Source organism: Odontesthes bonariensis, chromosome 1, assembly GCF_027942865.1.
Source record: "Odontesthes bonariensis isolate fOdoBon6 chromosome 1, fOdoBon6.hap1, whole genome shotgun sequence".
NCBI classification, from domain to species: Eukaryota; Metazoa; Chordata; class Actinopteri; order Atheriniformes; family Atherinopsidae; genus Odontesthes; species Odontesthes bonariensis.
In genome coordinates, this window is record NC_134506.1 from 23,293,181 (window position 1) to 23,317,561 (window position 24,381).

General features: G+C 41.9%; 1 protein-coding gene across 3 annotated transcripts in view; it reads right to left on the reverse strand.

Moving 5' to 3' along the window:
* The window catches only part of zfhx3b (zinc finger homeobox 3b), a 208,470-nt gene that overhangs the window by 118,152 nt on the left and 65,937 nt on the right, over positions 1 to 24,381 (reverse strand). For 2 of the 3 annotated variants that reach the window (XM_075460840.1, XM_075460819.1), the window contains exon 1: positions 11,900 to 12,288. The exons of the other annotated variant lie outside the window; for it this stretch is intronic. The gene's annotated coding sequence lies outside the window, so the exon portion shown is untranslated. Of the gene's footprint in view, positions 1 to 11,899; positions 12,289 to 24,381 lie in introns of those variants that run through there. 3 annotated transcript variants of the gene reach the window in all.

A 24,381-nucleotide genomic window follows, 5' to 3' on the forward strand; every position in this document is an offset into this window, starting at 1 on the left:
ACATAGTCATTTGTGGGCTTCTTCTTTTTCCTGGCTAAAAGTCCAGTGAGTTAATCCTCTAATACCCCTCAAACCACTAATTGTGAACTCTGTTGGTCTTAAAGGTCGACACCTGGCGAGAAGCGTATGTGCATTGACAAAATAAATCTTAAGGCTACATGTTGAATCAAAATGTGATATGCAGAGGCTCCGGACTAAGCATTAGGGTGTGGTGGGTTGAGAGTATGCATGTTTTTTTTTCCCATTTGTAACACAAAAAATATCATCCTTTGATGATAAAACACTGTGTGTACAACTCAAGAATTTTTAGTTTCCTTACAACTTACTCACTGGCTCAATATAAAAAAATATATAGGTACCCTTGTAAGTGGGCTCCACTGCACCAAGATGTTGTATGCAGAAATATCATTAGTTCACACTAGTTCTAGCAAGAGACTGTACAGCTGGAAAATGATCAGTGCTTCCTGCTGTCATTATCCTCAGATCCTTGACAACAAAGGGGGGGGGGGGGGGGGGGGCAGGGGGGGCAGGGGGGGCAGTGACAATGAGAGCACACAAACCTTTACATTTGGCAGTTAAGGGAGGTGTACCTTTGTCCCCAACCAATGACTATCAGTCATTCTACAAGTTTAATATTTGCTTCTGCCTGCTCATAAATTTGCATTGCATTAGAACCTGACCTAAATGCATTTTTATCACCCAAAGTAATTAGCTGAGCATTAGTTGTACGAGAGAGCGAGAGTACTATGAGACTGAATCCTTCCTGAATGGGTGGTGGCTGAACGAAAGCTACAGGCGGGATGGCTGAAGAGTAAAGCAGAGCTGGGCCACCAGATGAAAGAGGAAGTAAACATGACCAGAGTGCTGCCTCTTTAATCTGCTACATTAACTCTAGCACCACAAGGGGAGGAGCATGCAAGCAGGCAAACAGGCAAACGGCACAGCCTAACAAAAGGGGAGTGTCAATGAGGGGGTAATAAGGAAAGACAATGAGTAAACAAGCAGGGGAAGTCCAGGCCTGGTGTGCCAGAAACTCCCTGCTTCTCACTGCCTGGCACACACAAAGACCCTGCTGTAATTAGCCACCCCAATAGGTTGTTTAGCATTTGCATATAAATGCCCTCACAGGCAAATGCTAAACACACTGACACAAGCCATGCCCAAAACAGACGTTCGCCACACCTCTACCCCTCCAGGAGGTCTCAGGGGTCCACTTATGCTGGGGTGCCCCCTCCCTCCGCCTTGTGCTTGTACCTACTACAGGCAGGCTGGCATCCATTACAAAAAAAAGGCGGACAGCACACCATAGTGCGGGTGCTCAGTTCTTGTTTCTAGAGGGATTGTGAAACACTGTAGCCAGGCTTCCTGTTGAAGGCCTACATACCCATCTGTCATGAGAAAATACACTGTGCCCTGACCACAGGACTCAACGAGACAGCAGGTGTAGGTCTGTTGTTTGGCTATATAAAAACCTAACATGTAGGGTAGAAAAGAACTCACACAGAAATAGGCATATAGAATTAAACATCCATGTGCCCGACACATGTGCAAGAGCACACTGTGAGACACAAATGTTTGGTCAGGGTTAAAACATACAAACCTGGTTGATTTACCCTGTCTTGCAGAAAAAGAGAAGTGTCGTAGCTGTGGACAGGAAGAGCAAGAGGAAGATTACAAACCAAACCAGACAACATTTACCCGAGGTTTATCTGATTTTCCATGTTTTCTGTAGTTTTGAGTTTTATGTATTGATGTTGCAATCTCATAATCCAAGCTGCACTTCAGTTCTATAATTCTTTCTTTGTCTACTGTTGTTTTGACAAAGGCAATTCATGAGAAAAACTGAAAACCATAGAAAGGAAGGAAGTGATGAGACTGGTGTCTGCACTCCGCCTGCCCTGACCACCTCCTCTCTCTTTTTTTTCCTCTTTCCTCCAAACCTATACTCAACAGTGTAAACAAAGGCTGTGTCATCCACACACTTGTCCTGCTCCTGGTACCGCTCGGAGGGAGAGAGTTCAGAGCTCCTGCACCACACAAGGGATACTTCCTGTTTTAAGACTCAGCACAGAGTGCAGTTTTACCAGGCTACTCTGCTTATTAGCAATAGGTTTCTGAGCTCTGCTCGTGGCACAGGAAGACCATTGAACGAAAAGCTATCTGCTGAACACTTGGTTCTCGCTTGCCATGTGGCCTGTTGTTCCCCATCAGGGCATGATCTGACATGAGGAAACACCTGGCTGTAACAAAAAGCAGACAGTAAGAGGAGCTTATTTCGCAGTGCTCCTCTTACCAAAACCTTGCCTGACTTACAGGAACAAGTGGCTGTAAAGAAGAGGCACAGTCTAAATTACACAAATTATTATTTTTTTTTTTCATCTCTAACGAATGTGCGTGATCTAGAGAGAATCTGGGTGAAAATGCCCTTTGGAGTTGCTCTAGGCAGGGAGAGAATATTGGTAGCAGAGGAGAGGGAAAAAGCAGGATATCTTGTCAAAGGACTGGCACAGCATGTGAAGAGATGAAAAACTGTTGTAACAGTCAGTATCTGTTTTGGGCCCAGCTCTTACCTCAGGCTGACTTCCTATATGTGGTCAGGGTGTGTATTGTTTTACTGTTTCACACGGCAATGCATACACAATATTTGTTACCACCTGGGTAAAGCCAAAATGTCAAACGCTCAGCTCTGCTAGGAAAAGAGTAGAAAATGTCACTTTTAATTTTGCTTAAACTGATGCGTAACAGACTTGCAAACATACAGCAGATGACGAGGTGATAGAGGAGACGTTTTAAACTCAAACCGCGTTAATAAATGTGCATAATTCTTTCTTAGGCTTGCATGAGCCTCCACATTCAGCAGAACAACTAATAGCTGCATAAACCAGCCCCGGGACCCAATCTTCATTCATTAAACAGGAGGGGAAAATGAACGCCATGGTCACCAGACGAGGACAGATGACGTCACAAAGCCGGGGTCACCAGCCTGTTACGGCCGTCTACCCCTGTGTCAGCCCCATGGGACCTCCCCCACCTCATTCAGCCTATTGGCCAAATGTAAGCTCTGCGGTGCTGAACATTAGAATGAAAACAGTCTAGGAGGGTTTCGTGTCAAATATATAAATGCCAAGGTGCTTTCATTGTGATGAGACATCAGCCACTGGCTACAATACAGCAGCTAAAGCAAAACCTAAATGAGAGAAGGAAGTGTGAGGACTAAAAGGCAAGAAGTGCCATTTAATTGGATAAATATGTATTAAATTTTTATTCACTGTATTTGTGGTAAGGAGAGGAACAGTATGTCTCATCCTCCTCAGGCAACACACACACACACACACACACACACACACACACACGACTCCAGTTTTCGGTGTTTCTGTGTGGGTGTCTGCCTCTCTCTAATCAATTTATTATGAGGCACCGAAGTCCTCATGTTTGTTCATTTAACACGGGGAAAATGAGAAACAGCATTTATTTTTGGTACGGTGAGACCCGGACTAAAAACCACATGTGTGTCGCGAGGGATAGGAGAAGTGAGAGGCAAAGGCACATAGGACAGACACTCCTCAGAATAATATGAAGGTGTAATAATGTGACTTTGAAGAAATGTTGCTTTAACTGCAGTTTTGTGCAGCATTTATTGCGGTCTGTATGACACCTGGCATAAATGGTTTACTCTCAGGACAGTGCCAATTATAATTCAGCCAATCAGAAATCTTTCATAAATCCACCGACATGCTCACTGCAATAGCTAGATGCTTATTTGACGAGATAGGATGGGGTGGGATGGCGACATACGCACATGCAGTATATCTTCTTTTTAATTACAATGTCTGCAGCGGTGGGACTCTGCTATAAACAATCATCTGTGCAATCAAACACAATAACACCAACACTATGCCTTATAACAGTACGTTCTCAAATTGAAAAACAGAATTATTGTGCAGACTCCTTGTATCATTGTTCCTGGTAATGTAGTGGAAAAATGTAACAAAAAAAAAAACAGAGTCGTGAGTAGCTTACGAGCTGAGGGGTCAAATTCTGCAGGCTATCATTCATCGGGCAGCTATAACAGCAGTTCTTCCTCATCTGATTTTAAAACACCAGTCCGGTGGTGGTTTCAGTAAGATCAGCACAGACATTTACTGATTTTAGAAAATAAACAAATAAATTAAACACAGAATTCTATTACCATTCTGCTGAATGCAAAGCTCCAACATCTCACCATTTCAATAGATTATACATTTGTTTTTACATAAAAATAGAAAATGCGTGCATTTTTGCATGTGCTTTTTTTAGAAGTCAACACTTTCTCTCTGATTTCTTAAAGAGCTGCTGCTAAATACTTGTCCGGAGCTCGTGATTTCCCATAAAAAGAATTTGTACGTGAGCTCGTTCTCACAAAGACTAGCATGAGTTGCTACAACAAATAAAAATGTACAGTATATGTGGGAACACAGTACACTGCATGTTGCATGCTGACACAAAGGGGGAAAAAAAGGAAAATATAGCGACAGAAGCTGAAAGAGAGCTCACATCAGAAAACTACAGCACTTAGAGGCCATTTTATTGCTTTGCTGTGGTCAAGTGAGGTGCACCGAGCTCAATTCCACCACAACAATGGCAAAGAGGGCCACAGAGACAAAAGAGGGCTATCCTTGCTTCTTAACCCCTTCACTACTGGCGGATCAGTCGCCTGGGGCAGCGAGCGAAAAGCATCAGGCCACCTCAGGAGAAGCGAGGAGAGTGACAGTCCCAACTTACAACATAAACCTACATCATGAAGACGGTTCAGAATGGACACGCGCACCATTTGTTAATTTTACACAGCGAAAACTATGTTTACACAACCCCCAAAAGAATCAGGGGTCGGATGGAGTCAGAGTCTCTTTTTCTCTGATCAGGAAGAAACAGTCGGTTGCCTCACCTCAGCCCTGCCTCACACTGAAACATACTGCAGCTTTCTCTCTACGTCTTTCCATCTCTGCCCCTCCCTCTGCTCTTCTCTCTCCTCAACTGGGAACACGGACAGGCTACTACGCATTTGCAAGTGAATTACTCTTTTTTGTTAAGATTTGTGTGTCCGTGTGTAAAAATGGGAAAGAGGGTGTGAGAGGGAAAGGGTGCTCCTGCCATCGCTCTTTTCTTTTCTGTATAATCCTGAGGAGGATAAGCTGTGAGATACACAGAGAGGAAGTGCCATAGACCTGCTGGGGTCCAGAGCATTCCAGCAGTGCATTCCTGCAGGCTGGCTATCAGACACACATATAGATAGAGACTGACTAAACCTATCTCAAGCACACGGGTCTACCGTTTGTCACAACCAAAGAAATGATTGGGCCGAGTGCTTACAAAGAAAGCGGATCAAAATTAGACAGGCCTAAATGTAAAAATCAAGCTAGCCTGTAGCTACGATTTCAAAACAGAAATTAAAGATCAATGGAGGCAACAACAAAAAAAAATTATTCTATAAAACCTCCTCCCACACCTTAAGAAAAACAAACAACCAAGCATCTAGATATCTGCCTCTTTGGAGGCAAATTTATCGAGTAGTGGAGGAGTCTGATTAATGCAGCAAACACAATATTAATACCACATTCGCAAAGCTTTGTATTACTCTTTCAAACAAGTACCGACCTACTGACCAACAGATAGAAACTGACAGACTGACTGTACACATGCGCGCGCACACACACGCACACAGAATTGCACTAATGCAAGCCATGATGTTGCGTCACTGGGTGACCCAGCTGTAAATTAGAGACAAAAATATCATACTAATGCTTTGAAACACAAATCATATGACTGCATTAAGGCACGTCTTCTTTTGAACAAAATCAAATTTCTTTGTAGGAACAAAATTGTTTATTTTTAGCCTCGGTGTAACTGAGCAGGCACGCCGTGTTTTAAATGTTAATGGTATGAAATTGCATTTTCAAAATACACAATGCCATAGATAATATGGAATATGAAAGCAGGAGCTGTGCAGCTGATGCACTGTCAATATGTTAAACCTGTCACTCTCACTCCCTAAAACACCCACTTGCATACACACACACACACACACACACACACGCACACACTTACATTTTGGTTACACAATGTAGATTTCACAGACACAGATAAACAATGCGAGGGCAGTTATCACTCCACAGAGCACAGTAACATAGAGGAAGAGGAAGAGCATGACAAAGAAATAGGGGAGGACAAAAAAGACGGCGTGTGTGTCGTCAGAGTCACAGGCCAGAGGGGCCCATGTATTGTTCCAGGGCTCAGCGTAGGGAGAAAAAGGCGACCTGGGCTGCCTCTGTCTAAGCGTCCTCCATGTTTTATGCATTCTGTCCTTTGTGATGATAAGCGCCAGAGCGGAGGGTGGAATGCTGGCCTCCAGGGTCCAAGAGAAGGGTGGGCTTATGAGGAGTACGGGGGGGCTGGGGTGCAGCTCAGTTCAATTTTGCAGCACTTGAAGTGCTCCCTGTCATCCCCGCCTTGCCCGCATGTAGGGGCATATGTAGCTTATAGAGACACAAAACCGTGGTTTCAACCATCCCCGAAAACAAGAGCTAACTGACTCTCCTGCTGCCTCAAATAGGATCAAGTCAGTCATAGCCCCCCCCCCCCCCCCCCCCCCAAACGCACACATACAGACGCACTTTTACAATACTGTCAGTCCTGGACAAGCATACATCACACAGGTCTTCTTACTCACATTTGAAACAACCCAGAAATAAAACAGCGTTTATCACTGTTGTAACACTGTTATCTAACAAACAGCCTTGTTTGCTGCAGAAGTGATATTGTAAATTTATTCCAAAAGCAACATAGAGATTGTAGTCAAGGATGCAGAAGCACATTATAACCTTTTTCCACAACAACAACTTTAATTCATCGTTGGAAAATCAGATACAAATTTGTGTAACTAAGTCTCACACGTTATGGAGCTCAATTCTATAACAACTTGACAATATCCATCACTGATGGAGAGAAAATCAAAACAGAACCCATCTTTTTCCTTTCAAACAAATTACTGAAGAGAAAGGACCCCCCCTTCCCAACCCTCCTGATCTTTCTACTATCTGTGCGACTTGTTTTTTTGGGAACAGTTCAAACTGCATAATGCCAAGACCTTGACGTGACACATTAAAAAGAAATTTGATTGTGCCGGTAATCTGAATGCTTCTGCGCGCACACACATGCAGCGACACATGCGCATCTCTCGTAGTCATAAATCTCGTCTACCACAATGATTTAACCAAGATTGTTAACACGATAACATATTGTGAAAGAGCAAACCGCAAAATACCCCGCCAACTTCACTTCAAAAAGATTAAAGGATGACAGTGAGGAGGAAAAAGAAGCAAAATCAAAAGAAGACAGGGAAGGGAATTTCAAAAAAAGGGGGTGCTCTCTGTGGATAAAGAGGAGCCCTTTTAGACACTCAGGTACAGGATTCATGCACAGAGTAAGCATACCTACATACACACACACACACACACCAGGGCACCACATCGCTTCCACCCTCCCTTCCTACTTTCTTGTGAGTTGAACCAGGACTCCCCTGCTCCCCCACCTGCCTTTACACCGGCCTGCTCATCTGTGATAGCATGACACGAGTACTGGCCTCTGCTGTGGGACAACTGGAAGAATTAGGCTTCGCTGTAGAATCATATTGAGGAGCAAACATCAGATTCAAAGCCGCCTGACGACTGCACTCGTCTAAACGTCCATACAACTAACCGCAGAGACAAACTTCTTAGTATTAAATCCTGATTTCACAGAATACACATCGACACAATGGTAGACCTATTTATAATGCGTTCCCTCTCATATGCACAGAAAAAGGAATTGGTTCAGAATGAGCAGTGGTAATTCACAAATACAGAAAATAAAAATAAAGAAACAAAAAAATATTCATGATTTGAAAAATGACTTTATCGTTTGTGATTTTCCAAAAAGCCCTCTACATTTTACTCTTAAGAGCATGAAGAGGCGGATGCATGTTCTCTGTGTGCATAAATGCGTACTTTTTGTCTAGCACGCCACTGAACCTGTGCTGAGTCTCGCACATGTGGTCCTAGTCAATTGTTCACCCAAAGAGGGCTCCCTCCGACCGAGGACATGGCAGCGAGCTCCCCCGCTATGCCAGTGCCCAAGCATGGAGAGGTGGGAGTTAAGAGGAGAGATATGCGTAGACGCAGAGAATGAGACAGAAAGAAGGAGAGGCACAGCGAGAGGAGGAGAAGGGGTTATGACAGCCAGAGGCGCTGTCTCCTTTTTCTCTGCGTTGCCCCCCAAACCATAAAACAAGCCTAACCGTGACGACTGCGACTCCCTTTATCTCGCTTCCCAGACTGGACACGCTATTCCCACTCATACAGTCGAATGGCATCTGAATTTCTCTAAACGTACCTGTCATCAAATGTTGTGACAGATGAGGATGAAGTGAAAACAGTGGACAGGCACTCTCGTTACCGTCCAGGATCAATGGCAACTGCACATAACCGCAGTAAAAACAGCAAACATATAACAGTATTACAAGACCAAATATTGCCTTTGTGTCATAAATAACAATCACAAGGGCAACGCAGCCACAGCACTTCCAGCATGCACAATTCTACCACAGATGTGTCACTAAATTCACAGCACTGCAGTCACAAACAAAGCACTTCGAATCACTCTCTTCACACAAAGAATTGTGTTACATGCCCAACATAATCATATAAAACGTTTACAATTTTGTCGATTTTCAATAACCATGTGGGTGATGTCTGAAAACAGCTGTTTAGGGTCATAAACACAAGCCCAATCGAGTCCAAATAATCAAAGAAATTGTGATAAAAAAAAAAAAATTGTTTAAAAAAAAAAAAAAGACATGCTGGGGATGCTTTCATTCATTTTTTTTTTGTCAACACAATTTACCTTTTTTACTCAAGCTACTAAATAACCTGCCTGCACCCAAATGTTTCTTATTCACGGAAATTTAGAAATGTCGTGCATAAACAATCTGAAAAAAAAAAAATAAGGAAAATCTAGTCTTTGTATGACAATTTTAAAAAAGTGACCATATGAAACTGAAAATTGCCTATTTTAAACTAATCTCCAAAAATGCTGTCTGTGGTAGAGGAAAAAAAAAACATCACCTTGGTAGCCTTTCAGTAGGATGGAATGAGTCAGAGATGAGCTGGAGATAGTGCAGCGAGCGACACTAAACACAACACCTGACAATATTTTGAAATGGAATTCGTAGAAATAAAGCCAGTGACACTCATATACCTTTTCCTGGGACTGTTATAATTAAACATAAATATGACAATGAGGCAAGACAAGAAAACCAGACAGGTGAGATGACAGAGAACATTTCTGCTGTCTTTGTTTTGTAACAGAAGAGGAGAGGGAGGAGGACAAGGAGGAGGAGGAGAAGAAGAGGAGTGTTGCTGTCAGACAGGGGAGGAAGGGAGCTCACTGGTGTTTCGGCACAGCAGCCAACCTGTCCTACAGAACATCTATAAGTTTCTAATCACTGGAATGTGAACACACTTCAGTTACTTCTGAGTTACTTTTAAAGCTTTGGAATAAAAACGACAGCACAAAATTAAACAAAATAGGAAGAAAAAAAATAACTATAAATGATCAGTGATTAAATCCGAAGTATAAAATCATTTTAAAGATTTCAGTGCCAGTTTCTCCCTCCTCTCAAACCGCTGATCTCTCTGTGTCTGCTCCTCTCCAGTAAGAAAAGTAGGGATCTGTTTACCTGACCTCTCCCTCAATGGCCCATGGCTATCTGACCTCTCTGCACTCCCTCCCCACCCTCCCCCCTTTTGGAGGGGGTTCTCTCCCTGCTTGGCAGTCTAAATGTTTAATTTCATCAAAAGCCGTTACCGGTCTATATTTGTGTCTCCCGTCTTTAAATAAAGCCATAATATTAATCCTGCAGATGCTGACAGCGTAGGAGCTTTGTGTAGCTCCCAAAACAAACCAACAACTGCCTTCACCCTTTTCTCCCATGCAGCCAGACCCACTCTCTCCCCATTATCCCTCGGCTGTTTGCGAGGGGGTTTCCTCTCTTTCTTTTTTATCTCTGCACTCACTCCATGACCCTTGTTCCCCCTGTTTCTTGCTGTCTGACCCCCCCCCCCCCACCCCCCCTCCCACCCAACCCACACCCTCACAGCCTCTCACCCCCCTCTCTGTTTTCCCCCAACGGTGCACATATCCTATCACTGCCTCTGCTCGCTCGCAAAGCCTTTTTTCCTCTTTCTTTTCCCGTCTATGTCGCAAAAAAAAAAATGATCCAACACAATATCCGACTCAAAATTCTAGCCGCTTTTCTGTCCCCCCCCCCCGACTGTGCTGAGATCCAGCCCATCCGAAAACACCATTTTTGATCAAATCTGTGGAGATCTGAAATACATCTAAACGCCGAGGTACCAGCTGCGTTTACTTCTTTTTCTGACATTTTTGTTGAGATTAGTGCTCGTGGTGTCACAGGGAGTAATAACGGATTTTTTTCTCTTTTTTTTTTTTTTTTTTAAAAGGGGCCCTTTCAGTTCAGACTGGCTCCCTCACTACGAACCCTTTTGCATTTTAGCGCAAACTATTCCAAAATTGCGTCTGTGAATGATTTCTTGCGTAGTTCGACTTTAAAGAGGAATAAAAATCCTAAATGTTCATGGTCGACTCACTGCACGTAGTGACCCGCAGACCATACTTAAAGTTTCCAGTCGTAACTTTGGAATGATTATATCAGCTTAGGGTCAGACTTTTAGGACAGTGTTTTGTTTTCTTTCCGGTCAGCATTTCTCCGGGCAAAAAACTGTTCTCTTGAAAGTCTGATACGGTAGCCAAGTAGTTCGAGGCAAGAGATCCAGCCTCCCTGTCTTCCCTAAACCACATGTCTGATCTCTGTTACGCAGCTCACATTCTCAGGCTGTCCGTCTGCAAGGTCCTGCCGATCCGCTTCTGACACGAAGGAGAACCGGGGCTCCGTTTTTTCCCTCAACACACACGCTCGCAAACACTTACCCCCTCAAGCACGCACGCACGCACGCATACACACACACACTTGTCGATCGATTTGCATGTGACTTCGTCAGTGAATGAGCGAGAATCGACTCAAAAACAACGCTCGAAAGAGGCAAAGAGCTATGAAAAATAAAAAAGAAAACATGGACAAAGTGGGGGGAAAGAGGGAAAGTGTAGCTGGAGGAACTAAGACAGGGCGGAGGGATCGCACGTTTCAGACAGAGACGTGTCGGAGAACAACAAAAATGTCCCTATCCAGAAGAGGATTTTAGAAGCATACGACGGTGCTGAAGCCCTTTGGATGTGGCAAGTGTCAAATCTGTCAAAAAAAAAAAATAGAAAGCGAGAGATGTCCCCCTTTTCCCGGACGCACACGGACCCATAGGCTGGACTTGGAGCTCTTTTTCTGGGCTGCGCTCATGTGGAGCTGCCGCTACCCGTCGTCCGCTCAACACAGCCCTTTTTCTTGTTGCATTTGTGCCTCAAAACACGTTTCTCGACATCCACAAGCCCTCTATACCTTTCCCCGATCCCACCGACAAGCACATATCTGTTTTAAAACCGTGCTTTTCCACGTTCAACTGCTTGGAGTGGATCGCTGTCTTGCCCGTTTCTTATCTTCCATTCATGAGGAGAGGAGAGGACGAACGCTCATGTAAACACAGGTAACGATATGAATAAAAATCGAGAATAAAACCAAACTATCTTGCATGAAATGAACTTGTGATCGCCGGTCATCTCTCGCGGGGTGAGAAAAGCCAGCTCCGCTACACGTAAAGCACGAACAGATAGAGGAGATTCAGATAAGTCACACAGCGAAAAGAATAGGATCGTGGAAACAGAGAGGAAAAGAGACAAACGCAAAGTTGAAACTTACAATTTCTCGCTGCCGCTTTGTGATCCTCGCTTTTTAATCCAGTATTGAGATGATTTAGCTAAAGATCCCATCAAGGCAGTCTCCTTTTGGTCAGTTTGCGCTTAGGGTGGCAAAAGAAAGATCATTGTTGTTGCGGAGTGTAAAAAACCGAAGTAGGTACTATTAGTTGTTAAAGGCAATATAAAAATAATTTGGATGCAAAGCAGGCGATGAGTCTTGTGTTAGAGGGAGCGAGGAAGAGGTGAAAGTGAGATCTGATGATTGAAAAGAAAAAACTCTTTGGATCTTTATTCCTGCTAATTAGTTTCCTGCAAAAAATGGCTGTGATTAATTCAGTGCGCATGTGCTTCATTACACAGGCACGAAGGGAAGGGCTAATTAGCCGCCTTCTGGATCAATAAGATTCAGCAAAGGAGAGAGCTCGGGAGAGAGAGGGAGGGAGGGAGGGAGAAAGAGGAGGGAGGGAGGAATGGATGGATAGATAGATAGATACAAGTAGAAAAAAGAGGAAAGTAATGATCAGGAATTGAAAATATGGAATTAAGAACAGCGGAAAGTAAGAGTTTGATTAGACGGAAGACTGTGAAAGTTAATACCGGAGCAGGCAGCCGCAGCAGGCAAAGCCCGACGGTACAGCCGAAGCTTTGCCTCCGCTCTTTTTTTTTCACTTTCTAAAACCTTTTTTCGTCCCGGTTTTTTGTGCTTTTTTTGAAAAAAAAATTAAAACGTATGCAAATTCCGTAGCCCCTGAAAGCACACAAGCGATCACGCTTTATTCGACTCGCTCTTTTCCAGTTTCTGTCTGATGTTTTCCTCGCGTCGAAGCCACACACCGGGCTGCGTTTTCTGACGAGTTTACGGTCCACGTTTTTAACAACTTATTGAAAATCATAACCGAGTTTCGGCGGGCGGATGAAATGGCTGAAAGTGAGAAAGAAAAAAAAGAAAGGAAAAAATAAGTGCTACTTCTCGGCAGTCTGGACTGCAACCATGCGAGCGACTGTGTGTGTGTGTGTGTGTGTGTGTGTGTGTGTGTTTTATATATATAAAAAAGCCAATAAAGCAAACAATCCCCGAAATTCAATGCACTTTTAGAAGGATTTCTGCACGCAAAATTGCACAGTACACCAGCAGCATATGAGCTGCTACGGTGCAGGATACTGTTGTAATCTGCAAAGTCCAGAGCTTGTCGTAAGTACAGTGGCACCTGCATATTATCAAACTTACCTGTATTTGTTCCGGTAAATATATGTACTTTCAGCATTAAGAGTAATGCCACTTGCCCAGATCCAAAAGTTGACATAAAATAGCCCCGATGCGTGGCTTCAGCGTTTTAACTTTGTTATACTTCAACGTTGTTCGACCTGTGCGTCACAAGAAATTCCCGAATATTTCTATGTTCAGATTCTTTAAAAATGTAAATCTAACGATGACAGGTGAGGGAAGGTGAAAGTCTAACACAACTTAAGAGGACTGTAAAGCAATAGGTGTCCCCTTAATTCTTTACACATGGCGTGCACTCCTTGTTCCATTCTGAATAAAATGTGAAAATCCAAACTCTTCATTACATTGAAAATAGTGAAATTCAGCTTGATAAAATATCACAAATATGGATAAACGTGTCAGTTTCACAGTTACTGTCAGAACTGAATATCAGTTTGAATTCAATCCGGCATGTTGCTCTGTAACACCTAACGTGAAAGAAAGGAATTGTTTCACAGAAGTGAAGGAAGACACAGCTCTCAGGTTTACATATTTTTCCAGTGAATTTGGGGAAACTCCCAGAGAGTTGCTCTGTTTTACTTCAATTTGCAAAGCGAGGTCAGCATCTCTCAGCATGAGGTTTTATTCAAATCTACGTCTGTAATAATATTCCTATAGCTACACAGGTATTTAGAAAATATGAATAAGTTTGTTCTTACCAAGCACACCAGTGAAAGACTTGTGAGTGTAGGTGTAACACTGAGGGGTGATGAACAAGCAGGCTATCGTGACATCTATTACCAAACTGGTGGGAACACGTTGTCAATACTTGTAGGTTCACTGAAATAATAACAGCACTATAAATGTTTGACACAGTTGTATCAAGGCGTGTTTTCCCCAGCTCTTGCTTTTATTTAAAAAAAAAAAAAAAGGGGGGGAGAAAAAACGCTATATGATAGTTATTATAGCCTACATATGGCCAGATGGTCAATGTGGCATTTTTTTCTCAGTTGCTTCGTGATTAGTAATTTCTAAATGCCTCGTCTTTATATAGCCTACCAACAGATATTTGCAGATGTTGCGCGTTTGTTTTTGTTTTTTTGGTCATCTTTACATAGTGCACTTTTCGCCCTTTCTAACTGGTGTTTCATCATTTTCTTCCGAGAGAAAAGACTGTATTACAAAAATCAACCTTTGAGTCTCTCAGTGCTCTTTGTTATGATAATTTTATTGCTGATTCTCCCGAGGAAATGGACAATCCCGTACCCTCAGTACGCACACTTTCTGTGCAAACAGCCCCATATAGACTGCTGGTCCGGTGAATACAAGCAGCAGCTTTCACTGATCACATAACGTGCCATGCTGATTGAAACAATACGGATTTGTTAGACTGCGTCTACGTGGTGAATTCCGATGCAGGGTTAATAGTTAAATGCCATATATGCTGGAATACAAACATTTCCTGAGTATTGAACAGAACTTGAAGTGGTCATTATACCATGCGGCTATTTAAGAAATAAGCCATAACTGGGTTAATAAAACTGCCTGGTATTTATTTCTCCAGACGTGTGGTGAATAGAAATGCATAGCGCAGAGAAATCCAATGTGTTTTTATTTTAAGATTGCACATAGCCCCCTCGTGATGTCGTGGTCGAGAATATGGCTGATGAAATAAATAGAATATATTTTATATTTTCCAGGGGCCTTTGACTTAAAGGTTAGGGAGGTTATGAAACCCCCATGGGACGCGGCGTTTCTACAGATCCAATAGCACATATTCCTTTGAAGAGCCTATGAAAATCAAACTTCTTACATTGTAGCCTATATGGCCAGGACCCAACTCCCCCCTTCCATCCCACTCTCCCTCCTTCTCTCCCCCTCCCTCGGTGCTACTCTCCCTCTCCCTGCTGGTAAAATATATGGTGTGCTGTAACACGGCATTTCCTCAGCGCTCGCCTTCCACAAGCCGCGACAGGCACTGATACCTGTTTTTAAGCGTCGCAGCATCTGCTGTGTGCCCCTCTCCGACAAAAAAAAAAATCAAAATCAAAAGACAAGAAAACTGCATCGTCCCGTAGAACAGCTCGCATTTTTGTAGTGCGAGAGGCAGACTGCAGGAATCTCGAGGATTTGCTACGTGTCTGCTCTCTCGGGAAGGGGAGATTGTAAAAATGAATAGGTTGAAAATAGCGTGCGAGAGGAGTTAAAGGGGCTACGAGATAATAAAAGAGTCTGGTGTAATTTGAGGCTTGTAGGAGACAGCTTTCAGCCAGTCAGTCGCCCAAAGCCTGTGACAATGCAAACTTCACTTGACAAATTTATGCAAAGGCCTGATTGACATTGCTCCATCAGTGACCATATTGAGTGTGGTGTGGGCTAAAGCAAAAGAGGACCTGCCAGACGGAGGCCTTGATGTTTTTAGGGCCTATGCATCAGTGAAAAGAGAAAAGGGGGGGACTGACAGGGTCTGAGGCTTTTGTGTTACCAGCATTCAATTGCGCCTCTCAGTGGGAAGGATAACTGTCCACGTGCCAGCTTCAATAGGCATACATCGATGACTGGCATTGCAAATTCAACACAACCTGTGGCTATGACAGCCCGTGGGTGTGACAAAGAAAGGGAGATCAGCTTAAAATGCAAAATGCTCCATGGATGTGGGGTGCATGGAAGTGCTTGACCATCACCAGAGCTGGAAGGAAGAAAACGTTGCATTCAGACGGAGGGCCAAGCGCCAAAAATCGTCTCTGACGTGCTCTGACCGCAGCTATGTGACGGCGTTGTCTTTGAACCACGTGCACTTCTTAACTCTTAGAGACATTTACTTCAATGCATTCAGATTAAATTACATGTTATTTTATTTAGCGGGTACTGCTCGTTTCCGCGCACGCGCAATCCCAGTCAAAGCACAATGGGAAACAAGAAGAGAAGAGCATATAAAAGCTGCTATCGGAAAATATAAAAAGTCCTATAACTTTATAAAGAGATAACAACCTTTATATTCCACGGGATTCAGATTTGAGACGTTCATAGGCTGCCATATTAACTAGGGTGTCAGTCATGCGTTCAGGCTGTGGTAAACAGACTTTCTTTGAAAAACAATCTGACTGATATGAAAATATTTAAATTAGGTGGAGTCGAAGCTCAAGGTGGAACACACAACAATACAATACAATAACATCTGACTGTGATTTTATAAAATGAAAATCAAATTAGTAGCCTATTTTTCTTTCATTAAATGATGTTCAAGAAAATATTTCTTCAACACATGTCACTTGCAGGGACTGTTAGGTCCCCCACTCAGTGGCCACATGGGCTGATAATGGAGGATAGGAAAACTGCAGCCAAACAAGCCTTTTTAATTCACTTTATTATTATTACTATTATTATTATTTTGCGCTTCTTTCTTTTTCTATGAGAATCCGAGGCGCTGAAAAACTTACTGTCGTCATTGATGTTAATTTTTCAAAAATCTACCCTTTATGTGGGAGGAAGTTAAATTCTAACTAAAACAACACAAGCTATACTAGCATGTTCTTTGTATTCCTTTTTTTCTTCTTTTTTTTTATAACAATTTATTCCACGAAGCAGTTGAGGCTGCGCTGTTTACTACTACAGCACACACGAGGGGCTGGTATCCGGCTCTCCCTGTGTGTAGGGTGGATAGGGCAGCACAGCCAGGTGCAATGGGAGCGCCCTCTTATGTTCAGCCTGACCACTGAGTTCAAGCAGCGCATCAAGTCGTGCGCCTGCGAACCAGCTGGTCTTTGCATGAGCGAACCTTTGCCTTTCCAGCTATCATAAAGCTATATTTTAAACTACCTCGCAGGCAAAGGATGCCGACCAACTGTCGGGTTATTCGGTGGACGGAACAGATTGGGTGTGGAGGGTGTCCACAGCGGAAATCACTTCAGATACACAGTGCATCAAAATAGTTTACCAGTTAATTATGGTGCGTACACTGTCCGAGATTTGGGGATGATCTGTGGAAGTCTCAGGACGCCAACGCCCAGAACATGACAAACCAAAACTTGGCCTTGTTAGCAGAACGTCCTGCAGAAATCAGTGCAGCTGCAAATTCCTGCCATAAAGACGGCATTTTTACTGGAAATGCAGCTTATATATGTTTTCCTAAAACAACTTTTTAGAGTAGTGATATTTTTTCCTCTGTAGGTGCAACGTGTTCACGCACACTATGATGTACCATCATCGTGGCTTAAGCACGTCCCTTGTTGACAGGGGGTATCGCTTTGAAATCCTTTTTAATAATCTCTTTTCTCAGCTTTATTTTTTCTAAGGCAGAATGGGCAAATATTTCAATACACGTGGCCACGTATTTTCCTTTTTTTTCTCTCCCAAAAACCCTAATTTAGTTAATAGCAAATGGGAAATATTCTTGAATGTACACAACTCAGAGTGGTGAATGTATATTTTGTCTGGCGAAGTGAGATGCAACGATTGCAGTTGATATTGCCGCTGTTTAACTGATTGACATGTCATGTTTTATACTGCAGGTTATACCGACCTTTTATCTATCATTCAACTGGTTTAGAGTTTATTAGAGATATGCATACTGTTTTACACGATTTACTGTTTATATTACTGGACCTTTTGTTGAAATGCTTTAAACGTATGTTGATGGCGTGTGCACCCCCCCCCCCCCCCTCTCTTTTGAGTTACAGATTTTCTTTTGTTATCTTGGAAATGCCCTCTGTTTTCTCCTGTTTGTTTTTTCGTCTACATTTATTTGTGTTTTGTTTATCTGTTGTGATCAGTTCTGCTATTAAAATTTTCATGGAAAAAATGGGAAAGCATATTCTGAGCATATTCTTTTTTTTCATCTGTTTTGACATCAAATGAACATATTATAAAGCAATACATTGTTTTATAAATGTTAATGACAGATCGTGTGCAAACAAGCAACTCAGGGGAAAACCTGACACCATCTTTGTAAATAGGCAGCTTGAGGTGAGATTTTTATTTTTTTTTCAAAAAGCCCCCCCCCCCCCCCCCAACAAAAGAAGAAAAAAAAAGCAGGATCTTCTCTCTGTGGCTGGTGTTGTGATTTTTAAGTTTGGATAAGAATAAGTGACGAGCGGCCGTCTGGTCAGTCTGCCTCATTTACATGAGAAACAAGAAGGCATATCAATTCCCCTCTCTCATCCATTTACTCGCCCTGCCAGTACTACCTTATTAATGATCCTATGCATTATTCAGAAACAGTTTTGACGTATGAATTTTAGAAGAACAGTCGTGTTAGCCCCTAATTATTTTGTCAATATTTGAAAAAAAATGTCGTAAAACATTCGGAAATCCCCGATGTTTTGCAGCCTTTACTTGATTGTGCAGATGATTTCACCCTGACCACTGAGAGTAAGAATCAAAGAACACACACGTAAAGATTCCCCAAAATCAGCGAGCGTGACTTTCTCACTGTCTGACTGTCTCTGTCTGTATCCCTCTCTTATATATATGTGTGTGTGTGTGTGTGTGTGTGTGTGTGTGTGTGTGTGGTGGGATGGTGAGTGCAGTCCAGATATTATTCATGTGTGAGTGTATGATGAGGGGATATATAACGGTGTCACATTTCCATTCTTCTTACTATTATTATTATTATTTAATGTTGTTGTTGTTATTATTACTATTACCATTATTATATTGTTGTTGTTGAAGTGCACAGATACAAGTATTTACCACAATCAAATGTAAAACCAGGCAAACAACAACACCAAACTGTATGTCAACTCTGCTGATCCTCAGCATCCAGCCTCATCACACCTCCCCTCCCAGAACACACATTTTGCTCGAAAATCATTTGGAAATACGTTTTCTTTTCTAAAACAGCTAATCAATATGACAGTTAACTACATGCCATAAGAAACTACAGAGAATGTTATTAAAAGGTCATGTTAGTTGTGTCGGGTTTTTTTTTTTTTTTTTTTTGCCTAGTAGGCCTATGTTTCAAAAGAAGAGGCTTTAACAACCTTTCTATGCCTGCTGGTAACCGTCAGATCTCAAAATCTCACAAGTGTACCCGAGAATAAAATCCAAACTCACAGGCAGCAAAGACACTAAGACCCCCCCCCCCCCCCCCCCCCCCCCAAAAAAAAAAAAAATAAAATAAATAAATAAATAAAAAGAGATAAATCAAAAAGATAAACGCAAGAGTTCTGTGTCATCTCGAATTTAACAGTATAGCATTAAAATGACATAAAAGCAAACACTGGGTGTATCGGCTGAAGGAAAGAAAAAAAAAGGAGCGGAGATCAGGCCTTCAAATAACATGCACATTTCAGGTCGGAGACATGGTGAATAATGGAGAAATCTTGAAAGCTGCTGTCACAGTCTCCGGGTGAGAGACAGGAGGGAGTCGTGGGGTTTTACTCTTCAGAGAGCCTCACTGAAACAGAGGGATCCCAAAATCAGAGCCGTATGACCACTCCAGGCAAAAGCCACACGAACTGCTGGTAAACCTATCCAAACAGTACGAGGAGGGGAGAATCGCAGATCTCTCCAACGCCAAGGCTATTTAAATGCCACCGCGTGCTCGCTGCAGATGCACTTAAAACTTCAACTTACAGAGAGACATGTTCCTTGATGTCACGAAGAGTCGCCAAGCGACTCGACGGGATTAAAGATGACAGGTGGAAGCGACACAAAAGGCAAGTAGCCTACAGACCTAGCATTTTGCCCAGAGGTCAAATTCAAGCCCTGCGTCACTCGTAGCCTCGGGATGACGTCATCTGTTTCGTTTGGGTCAAATAGGACGGCAAATGTTTCAAATTTGTCCTCTGATAATTCCCTTTAATAAAATCCCTCATTGTGCAGACGGGACATGCTATTTTTGGAGAGGACTTTCATTAATTTGGTACACAGAGTATCAAATGACTTATTATCCAAGTTTATAAGACTGTAAATGTGCCCAATGGAAGAACACCCATTTGCTGACCACTAAAGAAATAACTATAAACAGTGAGTTTTTACAGTTCAAATCAAAGTCATTAGATTGATGAAAATTGATTAATAATGATGCTCATAATGACATAAAATGAACAAGTGAAGCATGTCAATATTAAATAAAAGAAGAGCCTTTTTCTGTTATTCAGTGTAGCAGTCACATGGACCCTGTGCACATTCATGTACTAACTACAGCTCACTGAGTCGGCTTCTATTCCGGCAAGAGAGAGAGAGGAGAATACACAACCCTGGTGGGAACCAGCTCCTCATATGCACCACACAGCAGCATCTCTACAAGTAGTCAAGAAACAAACCCAACAAGCTAATCTGAAGCGTTCTGTGATCAAACCTCCAAAACCGAGGAGTTCTCCGACTCCAAATTTTGTTTGGGTGCCCCACAACCTCACCCATATTTACTGTGTGTGGTGACCTCCACATCCCCCTTTATGGCCCTGAGTGTTCCCGGAGCCAATAAAACCAAGTGATTCTATTTTAAAGTGTTAGCTTGTTAAGGAAGTTAATAGCAAAGGTGTTTACTTTTGAAAGGCAAGTTCGCTACTGAAGGTTTAGCTAAAAGGTCCATAAAGGACCCTTTTTGTGGTAGCTACTGGACAAAAAAAAAAAATCACAAATGAACAGAAATTGAAGTCAAAGATGCCTTTTAAAACCAGCCCTTAAGTAGAAACAAACCATAATGAGTTGAGCTTTTCAAGCCACGTCAGAGGCCTTGTATATGAAGCATGTGGAAGGTGCTTATTAATAGCATTAGTATAGGTGCAACCAGCTCGTACAGCTCACATCACCTGCTTTACTGCCGAATATGTTCATGCGATGCATTTCAACACACACAACAGACAGCTGACCTTGCTTCTGGGTCAGTAAAAACTACCCTAATTCACTTCTTTGTGTCTATTTTGCATGACAAACAGGATTTTTGGTGCAACAGAGTGGTGGCGAAGGAAGCAAAGGAAGGGTTTTCTCTTTGCTATGTTAAAATGGACATGATAAACTCAGTATGAATGACACTAACGTAAAAGAAATCAAGCAAAATGTAATTCTCCTACCTCAACAATTTGGCGTATCAACTAAATCTCAACCAGCATTTTGCTGCTTAATAGGATAAAAAGAAATCAACATGAAAAACTTTCTTTCAATTCCAAAAGGTCGCACCTTCCCCGTGGTCAAATGACCAGCAGTGATGTGATATTTCCTTTCATAGCGGACAGGACAAAATGTGTGCATCGAATCACAGGTGCACATTAATTCACTTCACGCCAGCTTGATTCCTGCACATCTTGAACTTTTCGTTCAGTAAAAATTCCAATGATTTCATGCATCATTCTGAAAGCCTTAATATTTTCTACTCTTTTGCCGATACAAAACTCTTTGTGTCCATCTTAAGTCAGAAGTAATTTCTTCCAACAGGTAGCTTAGCAGACTCAGGCTCCTCAAACTCCTAACAAGGACTCACAACTGATTTCTGTGCAGTGTGACAGAGCTTTGCAAAGATGATAGTTAGGGGCGTTATAGCTAACTTTTTAGCGACATGTTAAAAATGAAAACACAATGCATTATTATTTTCATTTGTTGAGTGTCTCAAGAGTCTAGTTTCAGTTAAAAATACACAACTGACAACACTACCAGCATTATCCTAGCCTTGAAACTACAGTGCACATTCTTAAAACTTTGTTTTGTATTTTTGTGCATTCATTGATTTCTTTGGCTTGCATTTAAAGGTCAAAACTGAATATGATGACTGTTTTTGTGCCTTTTTTTTTCTCGGCTGAATTTTACTTGAAGGGGTGTAAAATAAGGACTAAAAAAGCTATTCACTGTAAATGAATCTATCATATTCTGATATGAGTACTATATTAAGCTCGAAGTTTTTATTGTCAGTGAAACATTAAAGTATCTTCGGATTTATTATTCCAAGTGCCTCAGTACACATTCATTTACAAGTGCACCATGCAATACACATTCAAATCCACTGCCTGAGACAAATGCCGATAATGTGGAGTTATGAGATATAAGTTGGCAGTACTGAAGTATTTTGTATGGTATGCAACAACAATGCTAACCTGTGTTTCATCTACCTTTTGATCTTATGTTTCTGAATTTGTGCAAATACATCTCCTTGGGAAAAAAGAGCGAGAGAAACTGGAAACTGGTTTTAATGTGTTCTGTTTAGAATTGTAAATGCATTGCATGGGCCCTGCTGTCCAATTACATATATTTTTTCATGTATGAAATCATGCATGTCTTTTCCTCAAAACGGGGAGGGCTGGGACAAAGGGAGCAGCCCTGACTGTAGAAGAACAGTGTGCAGCCCACATGAAAAATAAGGTCTAGTGTCGGAGCCCCGGAGCCCTGGGCAAGGAGCACATCTCCATCAGCACACAGTCCAGGGAGGGGAGCTGCTTTCCCCCAGACTGGAGCCCTTTTTCACCCCTGACTCTTGCCGTATTATTGTTGCCCTATTTGTGAATGCAGCTGACCCTTTGGGTCTTAAATCATACTTCATAGAAAATACTTTCCAGATCACGTCCTTAATTAGCTCCACTATGATAAATATTGTTTCTTGGGCTTTCAAGTGGTTTATTCTAACTCACACTAAAACTAATCTTTAGAGATGAAGGAGAAAGAAAAAAAGGTGTTCTTAATTTATTTATCTTCTGGTGCTCATTCTCATTATCAAAACAATGGCTTCTCAAACAAATCTCTTTAGATCCTTAAAGCCGTAACTATCTCATTTAGGGCGTCCCGCTGCTTTCGCCTTCATTTTTTTTCTACTTTTGTCAGTGTATATTCTCTTGATTTCATAAACTAATTGTATCATGAATCAGACCTATTTTCAGGGTAAAAAAAAATAATGCATTCCTTTGTAGTTCACAAACAAATTTACCTCCCTCTCAAAAGCTAAAACCACAAATATCAGATCCTCCAGGAGTCTAAGTCACTCCAAGAAAAATGAAAACTTGCATATTCATTTGCCTTTTCTTTTCCATTAAACAAGCAAAATGATTTAATAATAGTCCAGATAACATGGGTTCAAGTGTTGATCATTTACTGGAGTGTCATCAGTCTTCTGCAAAACAACTGGCAAACTGAGCCTGAACTTGCACACTACATGTCTGGTATGTCTATCTGTGGCACAAGATTCACTTACACTGCATAGCTTATATATCTGTGTGTTTTCTATAAACGTCTATTGTTTTACACACACACAAAATACACACTATACAATATACACTCATCAATTAACACAAATAAACTGCTGACATTTTACCAGCAAAAAAAAAATGATTTTCATCCCTCTAAACTTAAAACCATACACGTTAGAACATTCACACATACCATTAATGACAGCAATATGGATCGAGGTAAAGAAAACACAAATGAGAGTGCTCGTGTCAATGTGTTATTGAGTTAAACTGTAAATAAAATCTATTTCATCTGCACGTGTTGTTGCACAATTACATTTGTGCATGTACTGTTTCTGCCTGAATGTCCGCATAATGCGTCACATGAAGCTTCTTTGGATATGTTCTCCTTTTACATTAATCACACAGAAACTGAATGGGCACCTTGAACGCTTTTCAGTAACAGTGGTGATGGTAATTTGGCTAGGTTTGACTGAGTGATTTTTACGAGTCACTTGCAACACGGCACGAAGCTCAACGGCACATAGTCATGTCGATGGGAGAAGCACACACAAGTGTCAGAGTTCTAATTTGGAATAGGATCTCCTTTACAGAGGAAGATACAGATTGAAGGCCTATAAGTAAACAAGGGCACTTAGAGAGGCAATCCTCCGCCAAGACCTACGTTGAATTTTGCACTTTTAACAAAAGTGATCCTGATCGGCAACAAAATTTAGCGGATTCCTCCTTCCCCATTCACAAACTCTCCACTAAGTTCCATCAAATTTGGCTTTGTGTGATTTTTCTTGCAAACAGACGCGCGAAAAACAACAATCACACACTTCCACACTGGCCTTAATGAAGGGATAAAAGCACTGTCCACAACAATTAATTCACAGTTAACCTTCTGCCAAAGCATTTTTCACAGCACATGAGCCAAATAAACGTGAATAAAGAAAGAAACCTATTCTTAAAGTTCTGTAGCGTGTTTGCAGCTCTCCTCTCTTGCCTGACACACACAGGGCAGACAACAGAAAGGTTGCCGCAGAGACAGTGAATGCAGGCGAAAGTAAATTTAACGATTTTACCCCAATTTTGCTCATCATTTACTCATCATGATAGTCCCGTATCACACCAGCTGTTCAATAAGAAGGTGGGTTCAATGTGTCAAAGTGAGACTTAATT